The 12,858-nt window shown below is 46.2% G+C and overlaps 1 long non-coding RNA gene across 2 annotated transcripts; it reads left to right on the top strand.

The window, feature by feature from the left end:
- The first annotated feature begins 447 nt into the window (after window positions 1–447).
- LOC117067269 lies at window positions 448–9,341 on the top strand. Of its 2 annotated transcripts, none has more exons than XR_004430679.1 (3): window positions 448–879; window positions 2,167–2,274; window positions 9,034–9,341. It is a non-coding gene; the product is annotated as an uncharacterized LOC117067269 (long non-coding RNA). The 2 variants fall into 2 exon arrangements; XR_004430678.1 differs by having other exon boundaries at window positions 987–2,274.
- The last annotated feature ends 3,517 nt before the right edge of the window (window positions 9,342–12,858 follow it).

Here is a 12,858-nt window from a genome sequence, read left to right as displayed (position 1 = left end):
TCCCTAGGAAAAAAGGTGCCTCAATTAACAAACTAGCATGCATATTTTAATTGTGTGTCTCATTATGTTTTCCTTTGGCCACAAGGAAAATCACTAAAACTTTTTGCTCAATTGCACTAGCTTTCCTTAGTTAAAGTTTTTGATTCTGACATCCAGTAAGATGCAGCTCCTCTGAAGGCACAAGTATCCAGTGTACAAAAGAACTGATAGAAAAATTAAGGCTGTGAGTCTAGAGAGAAAAGAGAAGCATGTCTCCAAGAAATTGTGGATTTTGTGCTTTTGATGCCTGGAGTTGAATGGAATCAAAAGCACAGAAAACCCACAAAATTTTTGAGAGAGTTTACTGTCAAAACTACCACCAGGCTTGTCTAAAAGAAAATGAAACTGTTGGAGATAAAAACAAATTTCTGGGGCCCCACCTTCTTATAGACAGGAAGCAGACTGAGAGTATGGTCATTGTCATATTCTCCGATGCGCTCTTTTGAAGTGATCAAGGCTGATGGGAAGAGAAAACATCTCACAGGGCAAAGCCAGGAACCCACAGGAGAAAGGACTGAGTGTGGAACAGGAGCCCAACCAAGGAGAATTCTCAACTCCTGGATTAGGAGGACCTGGCCAAAAATTCCCAGGAGAACATCAGAATTGCTGTAGCCCAGCCAGTGCTGAGTGACTCTCGTTCCTTTTCTTTCCAAGTAGCAATGTTTTTGTGATTCTACACCTATTCCACCATACCTGGGTACATATGGAAAACAACTTGTCCTTTTGATTTTTTAGGTCCTTATCAAATCAAGAGGAGCCTCAGTGAGATCTGGCATGGAACATGGATTTCCAGCTCAATACCAGCGTTGGATAAGATTTTTGGAGTGTCCTGGGGATGCAGTGAGTGTATTTTGCGTGTGGGAGGGAAGTGAATATTTGTGACCAAAAGGGCAAAGAGTGGCCATTGTCTGTAAATATTCACTCCTTCCTCTTCTACCTATCTCTAGGGGACACGCACACTTCCCTGCCCTTGACTTTGGGCCTTGCCATTTTACTTGTTTTTGCAAATGAGATGTTAATGGAGGTGACATGAGCAGGAGTTGAAATGTGCTTGTGCTGTAGAGCTTGCTGTCTTGCACTTCTACCATTGCCACAAGAAAAATATGATATGACTCCAGTAGGATGAGAGGTATTTGGAACAAAACTGCCCCAGGTGCCCTGTAGACCTGTGACCTGAAGCGAAGCCACCTCATGTGACCTTCAGGCACATGGGCGAGAAATACCTCCTGTTATATGGCACTGTGATGTTTGTGGTTGTTTGTTACGCGGTAGTGGCTGACTGAGACAACCCGCAATAGCAACCAGGAGCTCCATGGCTTCTTTAAAGATAGGAAGTAAAAAAGTAAATGGCAAACAATTTGGGAGTGGGCTGATACCAACAGAAAGAAGAAATGATCATAGACTTTAGGGTGAGCTGACAAAGTTCTCATGACTGCCTGGAAAACTCAGCATACCTAGTGGGTCCTGGAAAAGGTGGGAGGCTATACATACAGAAGCAAGTGTACCTCAAAGTCTCCCATGCCAGTCAAAGAAGAGGAATAAAGAGTCGGTTGAGGTTGTGGGTGAGGTGAATGGGTTTATAGACTGAGGTTGCCCAGGAATTCGCAGTGTACATATACAGTGTACATACTTAATGTTTGATATATTTATTATACAGTAATTTTCTGATAATTAAACTTCTTAATATAACTTTGTGGTAAGAGTGCTTTTCCCACATTCCAGAGATTACCAGGAGTCTGACTTTTAAAAAATCTTGTTGTATTGTATGTATTTTTAGAAAGAGGTAGAGTAAAAATAAATAGATTAACTAGGACTGCTGGAAAAGGGGGTTGGGTGGGAAAGAAAAATGCCATTCGGAAATAGACCATGAAACTAATTACCTGGATAAACCAATGTAAAAAAATTTATTGTTTCAGACAGGGTCATAAACTCAATTACCTTAGGGGACTGGCAGGTGACACAAACAAGTGAGGTAGGCATGGTGGGGAGTGTGGTGATGCGGGAGTGTGTGCCCTGTCCCAGAAGGGCAGCTATGACTGGGCTCCCTCCAATTGTTGCCATGTGGGAGTGGCATCTAGCGTTGCCAGCTCTTCTGAGGAAACAGGGCTGCCATGTTTGCTTCTGCAGGTTGTACACTGCATGAGTGCTCAGCCGAGAGGGTAGCTGGAGCCTAAAATTCAGTACAAGCTCCATGTACCAAGCCCTGGGCCAGGACACAGGACTCGAAAAGCAGAGGTAGGCTGGGTTTCAGCCCCTATGCACCCTCTTTGGTCTACCTTTGTGTAATACACAGTCACACAGGGTGGCCTGGGATGGAGGATCTTGCTTCCCACTGTGGAAGGTAAATAAGAAATACCTCTTTATCTTTGCTCCTGACAGCTCAGGCACAGGTGCCCTTTCTAGGCTCAGCCAATAGATGCCCCTTTCTAAGGCCTGGAACCTTGTGTGAGTGACAGAAGCACAGAGGTGGAGAGATTACATGGGGTAGCATCCACTGTGTTTAGGTATGTCTGAATGGTGACACATACAGCACTTCTGAGAACACTGAGCTACTATTGAACAAAACTCTGGCATGCTGATTGACCCAGTGGGTCTCCAGCTAGCCATCTCTGGATTAAGACATCCCAAGTCCAGGAAGGTGTATGAGTGTACTTACTTGTTCCCAGTAACCTTTGCATACACGTAAGTTTCTCTCTCCTTCCTTCCTTCGTTCCTTCGTTCCTTCCTTCTTCCTCTTCTCCCTCCTCCTCCTTTTCTTTTTTCTTTCTCTTTTCTTTTCTTTCTCTTTCTCCTCCCTCCCTCCCTCCCTCCTTTCCTTCCTTCCTTCCTTCCTTCCTTCCTTCCTTCCTTCCTTCCTTCCTTCCTTCCTCTTTTTGGGAGACAGGGTCTCTCTCTGTCACCCAGGCTTGAGTGCAGTGGCACTATTGACGCTTATTGCAACCTCAACCTCCCAGACCCAAATGAGCCCCCCACCTCAGCCTCCCAAGTAGCTGGGACCACAGGTGTGCCCCACCATGCCTGATTAATTTTTTATGTTTTTTGTAAAGATGGAGTCTCCCTATTTGCCCAGGCAGGTCTCATGCTCCTAAGCTCAAGTGATCCTCCTGCTTTGGCCCCCCAAAATGCTGGGATTACAGGCATGAGCCACCACGCTTGGCCCTGAGATGTCCTTTCTTGGCATCATAGTGCAGGACGGTGATAAGCTTCCTGTCTCAGAAAGTTTGGATTTGGTTCCAGTTCTACTAGAGCTTGGTCCCAGAGCTTCCTAGCTCTATGACTTTGATCATGTTTGCATCATGCTGACTCTTAATTTCCTTGTCTGTAAAATGGAAATTTGAATACTGGTACTCCTTGCCTCTCAGGGATATTGGAAGACTCAAATCCAATAAGATAATGCATGAGAAAGCATGTTGCAAGCCTAACACGCTATGTAAATGTAAGGTATTATTATATTGCTGCAGAGACATGAGAATTCATGTTGCTGATGCTTGAACCAGAGATGGTGGGAATCTAGCATGGAGCAGGCCTATCTAATTATTTTCAAAATGCTGAAAAAGGCGTTTCCAATTCATTGCCTTCCCAGGTTACCCCTCCTGTCTGCTGCTGTAAACTTTCACTTTCCCATAACAATAAACATTTATATTGTGCCTTACCATTATTTTATTTGACCCTCACAACATTCCTATGTGGTAAGGGTTATTCCCATTTACTGATGAGGACACTGAGGCTCAGGGAATTCTGGGAGATACAATTCAAGTTGAGATTTAGGTGGGAATACAGCCAAACCATATCATTCTGCCCCTGCATCCTCCAAATATCATGTCCTTACTTTTTTTTTTTTTGAGATGGGGTCTCACTCTATCGCCCTGGCTGGAGTGCAGTGGCACGATCTCGGCTCACTGCAAACTCCGCCTCCCGGGTTCACGCTACTCTCCTGCCTCAGGCTCCCGAGTAGCTGGGACTACAGGTGCCCGTCACTACGCCTGGCTAATTTTTTGTATTTTTAGTAGAGACGGGGTTTCACCATGTTAGCCAGGATGGTCTTGATCTCCTGACCTCATGATCTGCCCGCCTCGGCCTCCCAAAGCTCTGGGATTACAGGTGTAAGCCACTGTGCCTGGCCCATGTCCTTACATTTTAAAACCAATCAGGCCTTCACAATAGTCCCCCAAAGTCTTAACTCGTTTCAGCTTTAACCCAGAAGTCCACAGTCCAAAGTCTCATCTGAGACAAGGCAAGTCCCTTCTGCCTATGAGCCTGTAATATCAAAAGCAAGCTAGTTACTTCCTAGATACAATGGGGGTATAGAAATTGGGTAAATACAGCTGTTCCAAATGGGAAAAATTGGCCAAAACAAAGGGGTTACGGGGCCCATGCAAGTCTGAAATTCAGTGGGGCAGTCAAATTTTAAAGCTTCAAAACAATCTCCTTTGACTCCAGGTCTCACATCCAGGGAGATGCAAGAGGTAGGTTCCCATGGTCTTGGGCAGCTCTGCTCCTGCGGCTTTGCAGGGTACAGCCTCCGTCCCGACTGCTTTCACAGGCTGGTGTTGAGTGTCTGCAGCTTTTCTAGGCAAATGGTGCAAGCTGTCAGTGGATTTACGTTCTGGGGTCTGGAGGGTGATGGCCTTCTTCTCATAGCTCCACTAGGCAGTGCCCCAGTAGAAGCTTTCTGTGGGGGTTCTGAGCCCACATTTCCCTTCCGCACTGCCCTAGCAAGGTTCTCCTTGAGGTCCCCACCCCTGCAGCAAACTTTTGCCTGGGTATCCAGGCATTTCCATACATCTTCTGAATTCTAGGTTAAGGTTCCCAAATCTCAGTTCTTGACTTCTGTGCACCTGCAGCTCATCACCACATGGAAGCTGCCAAGGCTTGGGGCTTCCACCCTCTGAAGCCACAGCCTGAGCTGAAGGTTGGCCCCTTTCAGCCATGGCTGGATGGCTAGGACACAGGGCACCAAGTCCCTAAGCTGCACACAGCACGGGAACCTTGGGCCTGGCCCACAAAACCACGTTTTCCTCCTGTGCCTCTGGGCCTGTGAAGGGAGGGGCTGCTGTGGAGGTCTCTGACCTGACCTGGAGACATTTTCTCCATGGTCTTGGGGATTAATATTAGGCTCCTTGCTATTTATACAAATTTCTGCAGCTGGTTTGAATTTCTTCCCAGAAAATGGGTTTTTCTTTCCTATAACATAGTCTGCAAATTTTCAAAACTTTTACACTCTGCTTCGCTTATAAAATGGAATGCCTTTAATAGTCACCTCTTGAATGCTTTGCTGTTTAGAAATTTCTTCTGCCAGATATGCTAAATCATCTTTCTCAAGTTCAAATTTTCACAAATCTCCAGGGTAGGGGCAAAATGCCGCCAGTCTCTTTGCTAAAACATAACAAGAGTCACCTTTACTCCGGTTCCCAACAAGTTCCTCATCTCCATCTGAGACCACCTCAGCCCGAACCTTATTGTCCATATCACTATCAGGCTTTTGGTCAAAGCCATTCAACAAGTCTCTAGGAAGTTCCAAACTTTCCCACATTTTCCTGTCTTCTTCTGAGCCCTCCAAACTGTTCCAGCCTCTGCTTGTTACCCAGTTCCAAAGTTGCTGCCACATTTTTGGGTATCTTTTCAGCAATGCCCCACTCTACTGGTACCAATTTACTGTATCAATCAGTTTTCACACTGCTGATAAAGACATACCCAAGACTGGGAGGAAAAAGAGGTTTAATTGGACTTATCGTTCCACATGGCTGGGGAGGCCTTAGAATCATGGCGGGGGGTGAAAGGCACTTCTTACATGGCAGCAGCAAAAGAAAATGAGGAAGAAGCAAAAGTGGAAACCCCTGATAAACCCATCAGATCTCATGAGACTTATTCACTATCACAAGAATAACACGGGAAAAAGACTGTCCCCTATGATTCCATTATCCCCTCCCCCGGGTCCCTCCCACAATACGTGGGAGTTCTGGGAGATATAATTCAAGTTGAGATTGGGATGGGGACACAGTCAAACCATATCAACTTATATTTACAAATATAATAGTGATATAATTATTTGGGGAGAATAAAGGAGGTGAGAGTGATATAAAACAGTGAAATTTGCTTCCTGGATGTTATAAAATTAATAAATCAAGAAACAGTAAATAAAAATACTCAGAGATTTGAAATCAGCTACCAGAAGAAACAGATAAAAGAGATAAAAAGTAGTTATCTTTGGAGTGTGGAACTAAGGGGGGCAAGGGATGACGCACTTCTATACTATCTTATTTTTAACTGTGTGCATTCTTAATTTTACTTAAAAGGCAAAAGCAATTCATATGTTATTCTAGTGGATTTGAAATCCTTCTTTGACACTTGCTAACCATGTAGGTGCCTGGCCCAGATGTGGGGGTAGGAAATGCTAATTTCCTTTCTCACCTTCTGAGGGTTCGTTGCTGTAATCACCAGAAATGTACACTTCCTGGGCTATTTCATTCAGCCCCCAACCTTGTCCACTGAACAAGACAAATGAGTCGCTACACCAAATTCTGGGATCCACTTTGTCACACCAGGCCTCCTTACACATATGACTCCAGCTCCGGACACATAATAGCACTCAGTGAATATTTGGTTAAACTGAATAAAAATGCCTGCAGAGACCAAATGCCTAGAGAAACCCAATGCACTCTGTCTGTGAACTCTTTTGATGCTGCACAGAAACAGCACCATGCTTATTCCTTCAGCATGTGTCTGTGTAGTTTCTACTATGTCCCTGGTAAGCAAGTGAGTCATGGCCTCAGCCTTCATGGAGACAGACATTCAGTAAGTCGGTATGTAATTACACACTGCAATAGGTGCTATGAAAGAAAAGAACTGGACTCTTAAGAAAAAATAACTTCATTGGAAGGTCAAGGGGGCCTTTTCAGAGGAAGTGACTTAATGAGCTCAGGACATATGAATCTCAGAATTCAAGATTAAAAAAAGGAGTGTGGCCGGGAGCGGTGGCTCACGCCTGTAATCCTAGCACTTTGGGAGGCCAAGGCGGGCAGATCATGAGGTCAAGAGATGGAGACCATCTTGGCCAACATGGTGAAATCCTGTCTCTACTAAAAATACAGAAAAAAAAAAAAAATTAGCTGAGTATAGTGATGGGTGCCTGTAGTTCCAGCTACTGGGGAGGCTGAGGCAGGAGAATCACTTGAACCTGGGAGGGTGGAGGTTGCAGTGAGCTGAGATTGCACCACTGCATTCCAGCCTGGTGACAGAGTGAGACTCCGTCTCAAAAAAAAAAAAAAAAAAAAAAAAGAGTGTTCTAGACAGAGAGCTACACGTGCAAAGGTCCCGAGGTGGAAAAGCTGAATGTGCAAGAGTGGTGCTTCTCACATTTCACTGTGCACCTGGGGGTCTTATTAAAAGGCAGACTCTGTCTCAGTAGCTCTGGAGTGGGGCAGAACTCCTGAATTTCCAACCCACTCCCAGGTGACGCCGGTAGCATCATGTTTGAGGAACTGAGAGATTTATGGAGAGCATAGTGAGCAAGGAGACGGGACTGGAGGAGGCAGAGACCAAATCATGCAGGAGCTCGGGGGCCGCCTCCTAAATGTCAGCAGGAGAGTCACACAGTCTGATGTGGCAATTGACAAAATGTCTCTTAAATTTTTAAAATGCTCTGTAATGTTGCTGACAATGGTGGTGGTTGAATTAGACCCACTCTTGGGAGTTTACAATCTTGGGCTTGTTCCTTGTTGCTGGAGAACCCTAAAGAGCCAAGGGGTTGCTAGAAGTATTTATACCAGAGGCTGGCAAATCACACAGTCAGGAAGTCCATGCTGTCTCTCTCCTCTCCCCTTTCATGCCCTGCTGGACCTGCTGTTGTGTTCACAAAGGAGGCAGTGGGGCATGTTGGAAAGACTCATGGTGAAACCTCAGCCCACGACTTGCCTCTTATGTATCTTCCTAACCTTGGGCACGCTCTTAATCTGCCTTTGCCTCAGTTTCCATATCTGTAAAATAGGGATGCATAAACCTCTCTGGCAGGGATGTTGGGATGATTGGAGATAATGTAGGAAAAGCATGGCCATTCAGTAAATATTAAGACGGATTATTCCTGATTTCTATTCCCAAGTGTTGAATTTAGGAAAAGCTCACAACATCTTCTGCACAAAGTTTAATGAGTTGAGACTGCCAGGACCTTTTTTTTTATTCTTTACGTTGAAATGCCATCCTCCAGCAAAGTTCAGGTGAAAAAGATTCCCTGGTTTTAAGAAAACCAGTAGTATCTTGGGTTAGACTGGCAAAATACAGGCCAAAAGAAAAAAAATTGTAAACTTTTTTCTTTCTTTCAGAAAGAAAAGCAAAAAAAAAATTGCTTTTTCAAAGCAAATTTTTCATAGAAAAAAAAAAAAAAAACAGCTGAGCTCCACTGCTTGGGTCTCTGCTGACCTCTCCCTCTGCTGTCTGTCTGTCTGTCCATTGGCTTCTCTCTCATTTCTACTCAACAACAGGATGCCTTCCTTCTCCCTCCCCCTCCTCTCTGCTGCAAACAACCCCGGAGCCACTCTGTCTGCCCTGTGCTCTGTTTAAAGGAACAGACACCCATTTCTCACAGAAGAACTGTTAGGTAAACAATAATATATTTTTTTAAACCCAGAAAGTGGCTCAACACACTCAGCATGGACTGACTGTCTCTAGCATTCCCGGCTAGCTTCAGGACAAAGGTCTCCAGAGGAAGGATGCTTCTTTTCTTTTCTTTAAAAAGAGTAAAAGAGGACAACAGGAAACCCAGGCGAGAAGGGCCCTCAGACTTGAGGCCGGCAGACAGGAGCCTGGCCTCGGCCTAAAGAGCCCTGAAAAGCTACTCTTGGCAGCCCTGGCCTGAGTGGCAGGAGAGGATGGCTTTCACTCCCTGAGGCCCTGTCCCTAAATGCACCTCCCAGCAGTGTGAAGTTTCCCCCAAACCCTGACTTCACTGCACCCTCCTAATGACACTGGGAGTTATACCTTAATACTCCTATTTCACAGATGGGGAAACTGAGGACCAGAAGGATGAAGAAACTTGCCCAAGGTCACATAGAATAAAGTTCACATCAGGACTCACACCCAAGTCTAGCTGACTCCAAAGTTCATTTTGGAACCACCCACAACATGGACTTCCTGGATCCCAGACTTTTGGATGACTTGACTTCACCCCACAGCCTTTCAAGAGAGAAAAGGGTCTACTTTCTAGATCTGGGACCTGGGAAAGTGGGCAGCTTTGGGTTCCTGGTGGGCAGGGAATAGGGCTGGGGTTCCCAGGGTCCTGACTCAAAACCCAAGGCTGGCCGTTTCAATAAAAGAAAAAACCAGACCGGGTGCGGTGGCTCCACCTGTAATCCCAGCACTTTGGGAGGCCGAGGCGGGTGGATCACTTGAGGTCAGGAGTTCGAGACCAGTCTGGGCAGCATAGAGAAAACCCGTCTCTACTAAAAAAACAAAAACTAGCAAGGCATGGTGGAAAGTGCCTGTAATCCCAGCTACTTGGGAGGCTGAGGCGGGAGAATCGCTTGAACCCGGGAGGCAGAGGTTGTAGTGAGCCGAGATTGTGCCACTGCACTCCAGCCTGGGCGACAGAGCCAGAGTCCATCTCAAAAACAAAAATCGAAAAGCCTTAAAAATATCAATAAAAGAAAAATCCAAAGAACAGGCTGAGGTCAGCCCCTCCGTTTCTTTGCTTGGATTTGCCTCTCTGAAGAAGCAGAAGTCTTCCCTCCTGCTACCCTATGTTTTTCTGAGCTGCGTCCACAGCTGCCATCCACAGAGGCCAATGGCTGCACACACATGTTCCCATCTGTTCATAACAACAAAGAAATAATTCCCAGAAAAATAAAAACACAGAATATGTTCTCAAACAAAGAAGGAAGAAAATGTTTTTGGTTTCTTTGAAACACCGCACTTATCTGCTGATGGGGATAAGTCGACTGGGAGAGACAATGTGGTGTGCAGAGCAGAAAGCCACCAGCTTTGGGCCAAGGCAAACCTGGGTTCAAGAGCAGCTTGCTAGTGTGGGTCCAGGGGAAATCCCGTTTGTATGCTGGTGCTCGTTTCTTCATCTGTCACACCTGCACCAAGAGGTTACGGAAGGTCTTCTCTGTGCCAGGCCTTCTCCAACTATCCTCACAGCAGCTTACAGGATGGCAGCAGGCTTATTTTTGCAGGGAGGAAACTGAGGCTATAGAAGTTTACTAGATGGCCCAAGATTGGCCTGGCTCCAAAGCGAACGCCCTTAACTACTAAGCTGAATCAGGTATGAGCATAGCATGTGCAGGGCACAGCATAGGGGCTCAGTCAATGCCGATTGGTTTCCTTGATTCCTTGACAAATCAAATGGAATCAATTCTGAGCAAAGGGTTCTAAGTAAGGCTTTGGTGAGGATAAAGGAGGACTTGGTGTCTCAGTTGCCTTTGTCCCTAGCACCCTAATAAACTCTGTAAAGTGAGACCAGAGATGAGATTTGATCATTAGAATGGAGCTGAATGTTGTCATCTTTATTTTTCCTCCCTAAGAAGACAAGGTATTACCAGTGGAGGGTCTTAATTATGAATCATCCAGGTTCTTGGTGCATTGAACAAGGAATTGGACAAAATGCACAAACAAAGCAACAAAAGAATGAAGCAACAAAAGCACAGATTTACTGATGTGAAAATATACTCCACAGAGTGGGAGCAGGCTCAAGCGAGCAGCTCAGGAGCACGAGTTGCAAAATCTTTAAGTACCTTTTAGAGAGTTCCTATTGGTTTCACCCTGTTGGAGGCTGAAGTACAGTTACACCCTATGCAAATGAAGACTTGGCCCATGACCAATCAGAGGCTGAAGTGAAGGCTCCCTGTTTCCAGACCCTATTCTCCTGCCTCAAAGGGATACCCCAGTTAATTCCCTAGAATGGAGGAAGAGGGGACAGAAGAACAGAGCTATAGGGAAGGGGCAGTTTTCATGCCAGACAAAGAATGTAATTGATAATGATGACAACAGGAACCAGAATGCACTGAGTGCTTACTATGGGCAGGCACTGTGCCAAGTGTTTCACTTAACGGACGTGCTTCGAGAGGGTGTGATGGCTGTTCCCCTTCCAGATCCATGCTTTGCCCTTCCTTCTATGCAGGGGAGGCTGGACCCTCACAGACCACATTAACCGGGCTAGCTTGCCCTGTGGCTTCCTTTTGGGCTTGTCCAAGGGGAGATAATATCAGGAATCAGAGGGCGAGAAGAGAGGTTGGGGTGTTTCCTTTCTGCCCCTTCTGTGCCACAGCTCTGTCTCTCTCACAGTGACAGCTCTTAGTGGTGGGGCCCTCCCTGTCACCAGCTCTTGCCTGGCCTCTCAGCCTTGGGGGAGGTAACAGCTTTACATTATCTAGTCCTTGGGTGTCTCAACATCCCACATTGGGTCCCTTAGCCCTGCTCCCACCTCCATAAACAGTTCCTTCATGAAGTTCTCTTCAAACTCACCCTGCCCTGCATCTTCTGTTTCCTACAACCCACCAAGTGCTTCTTTCTCTGTTTTGCAGAGGAGGAGGCTGAGGCTCAGGGTAACAGATCTTGCCAGGGCTGCAGTGCTTGTAGAAGATGAAGTGGTCTTTCCAATTTTGCTATCTCATACAAGCTGGCAGGCAGGATGGGCTTTCCCTGCGGGTGCAGGGGAGTGTACACTGGGCATATGGGATATACATGGCTTCCGAAACCAACTCCTAGGTCCCTGACATCAGGGCTGCAGGGAGACCAGAGGCAGGTGAGAGTAGGTATGTGGGGTGCAGGGTGGGGGTGTTGGGGAGCATGTGGTGTGGGGGCTCAGACCGCCTGACCATGTCTTCTCACCGTGACTTGTTCTAAGAACAGATCACATCACTCTGCCTGGCTGATGGATTCTGCATGAATGTGCCCAGCATCTATTTATTTCCTTCCTGTACAAAGCAGCGGGACGTCTGGGAGCAGGGAAAGTAAACAAACACCAAATTCTGCTGCCCAAAGCTATTACTGGTATTGCTCATGCTATTAAATATTTTAAATGCTTTTTCACACTTCCAAATTGTGAGCTTCCCTCTTGCTCCTCTGTCCGCACCCCCTTCCTCATCCTTGCGGCCAAGCTGGGAGACAGCTGGGCATGATCCCCTCAACCCACTTTCCAGTTTGGGGCACTGAGGTGCTGACAGAGGTAGAGCTGGCCTGGAGGGCAGGAGGTGACACAAGGTAGGGGGTGTGTTGCTTCTCTGGGGGATTAGCTCCAATAGGAGCCAGTGACATCTACTCCAAGAACCACCAGCAGAGATGAGCAGTGAATCTGGCAAGGAAAACCTAAAGCTTTGCAGGAACAAAAAGGCAGGAAAGAGGGAAGAGTGGGAGAAGCAGCATTTTTTGGAATAAATGTAATAATGCTATATGCAGTCACCTTGCTGTCTCTCCTTGGCTACCTTATATCATTATACCCATTGTCCAGATGAGAAAACAGAGGCTTGGAGGGAAACCAATGTACAGTAGGTACTCAATAAATACATGTTGATGGACCAGATTAAGTAACTTTACCCAGATCATCAGTAACAAAGCTGAAGCTGAAACCCCAAAGCCCTGTGCCTGCCCCAGCACTGCTGTCTGTGCCAGAAAGAAAGAAAGAAAGAAAGAAAAAAAGAGAAAGGATGAAAGACTGTGAAAAGTAAGAGAAGGCCGAGAGCTGTGAGACAGCTCTAGGGGAGGTGCTATAGCATTGCAGTTGAGATCATGGGCTCAGGGGACAGGCTGCTTGGGTTCACATTCCCACTCCAAGGTCAGCTGTTTGATCTTGGGCAAGTTGCTTAACTTTTCTGTGCTTCTTCATGTGTA

This window comes from Trachypithecus francoisi, unplaced genomic scaffold (genome assembly GCF_009764315.1).
Source record: "Trachypithecus francoisi isolate TF-2019V2 unplaced genomic scaffold, Tfra_2.0 Lachesis_group20, whole genome shotgun sequence".
Taxonomy (NCBI): Eukaryota; Metazoa; Chordata; class Mammalia; order Primates; family Cercopithecidae; genus Trachypithecus; species Trachypithecus francoisi.
This window is presented reverse-complemented; position numbering and strand designations above follow the sequence as displayed.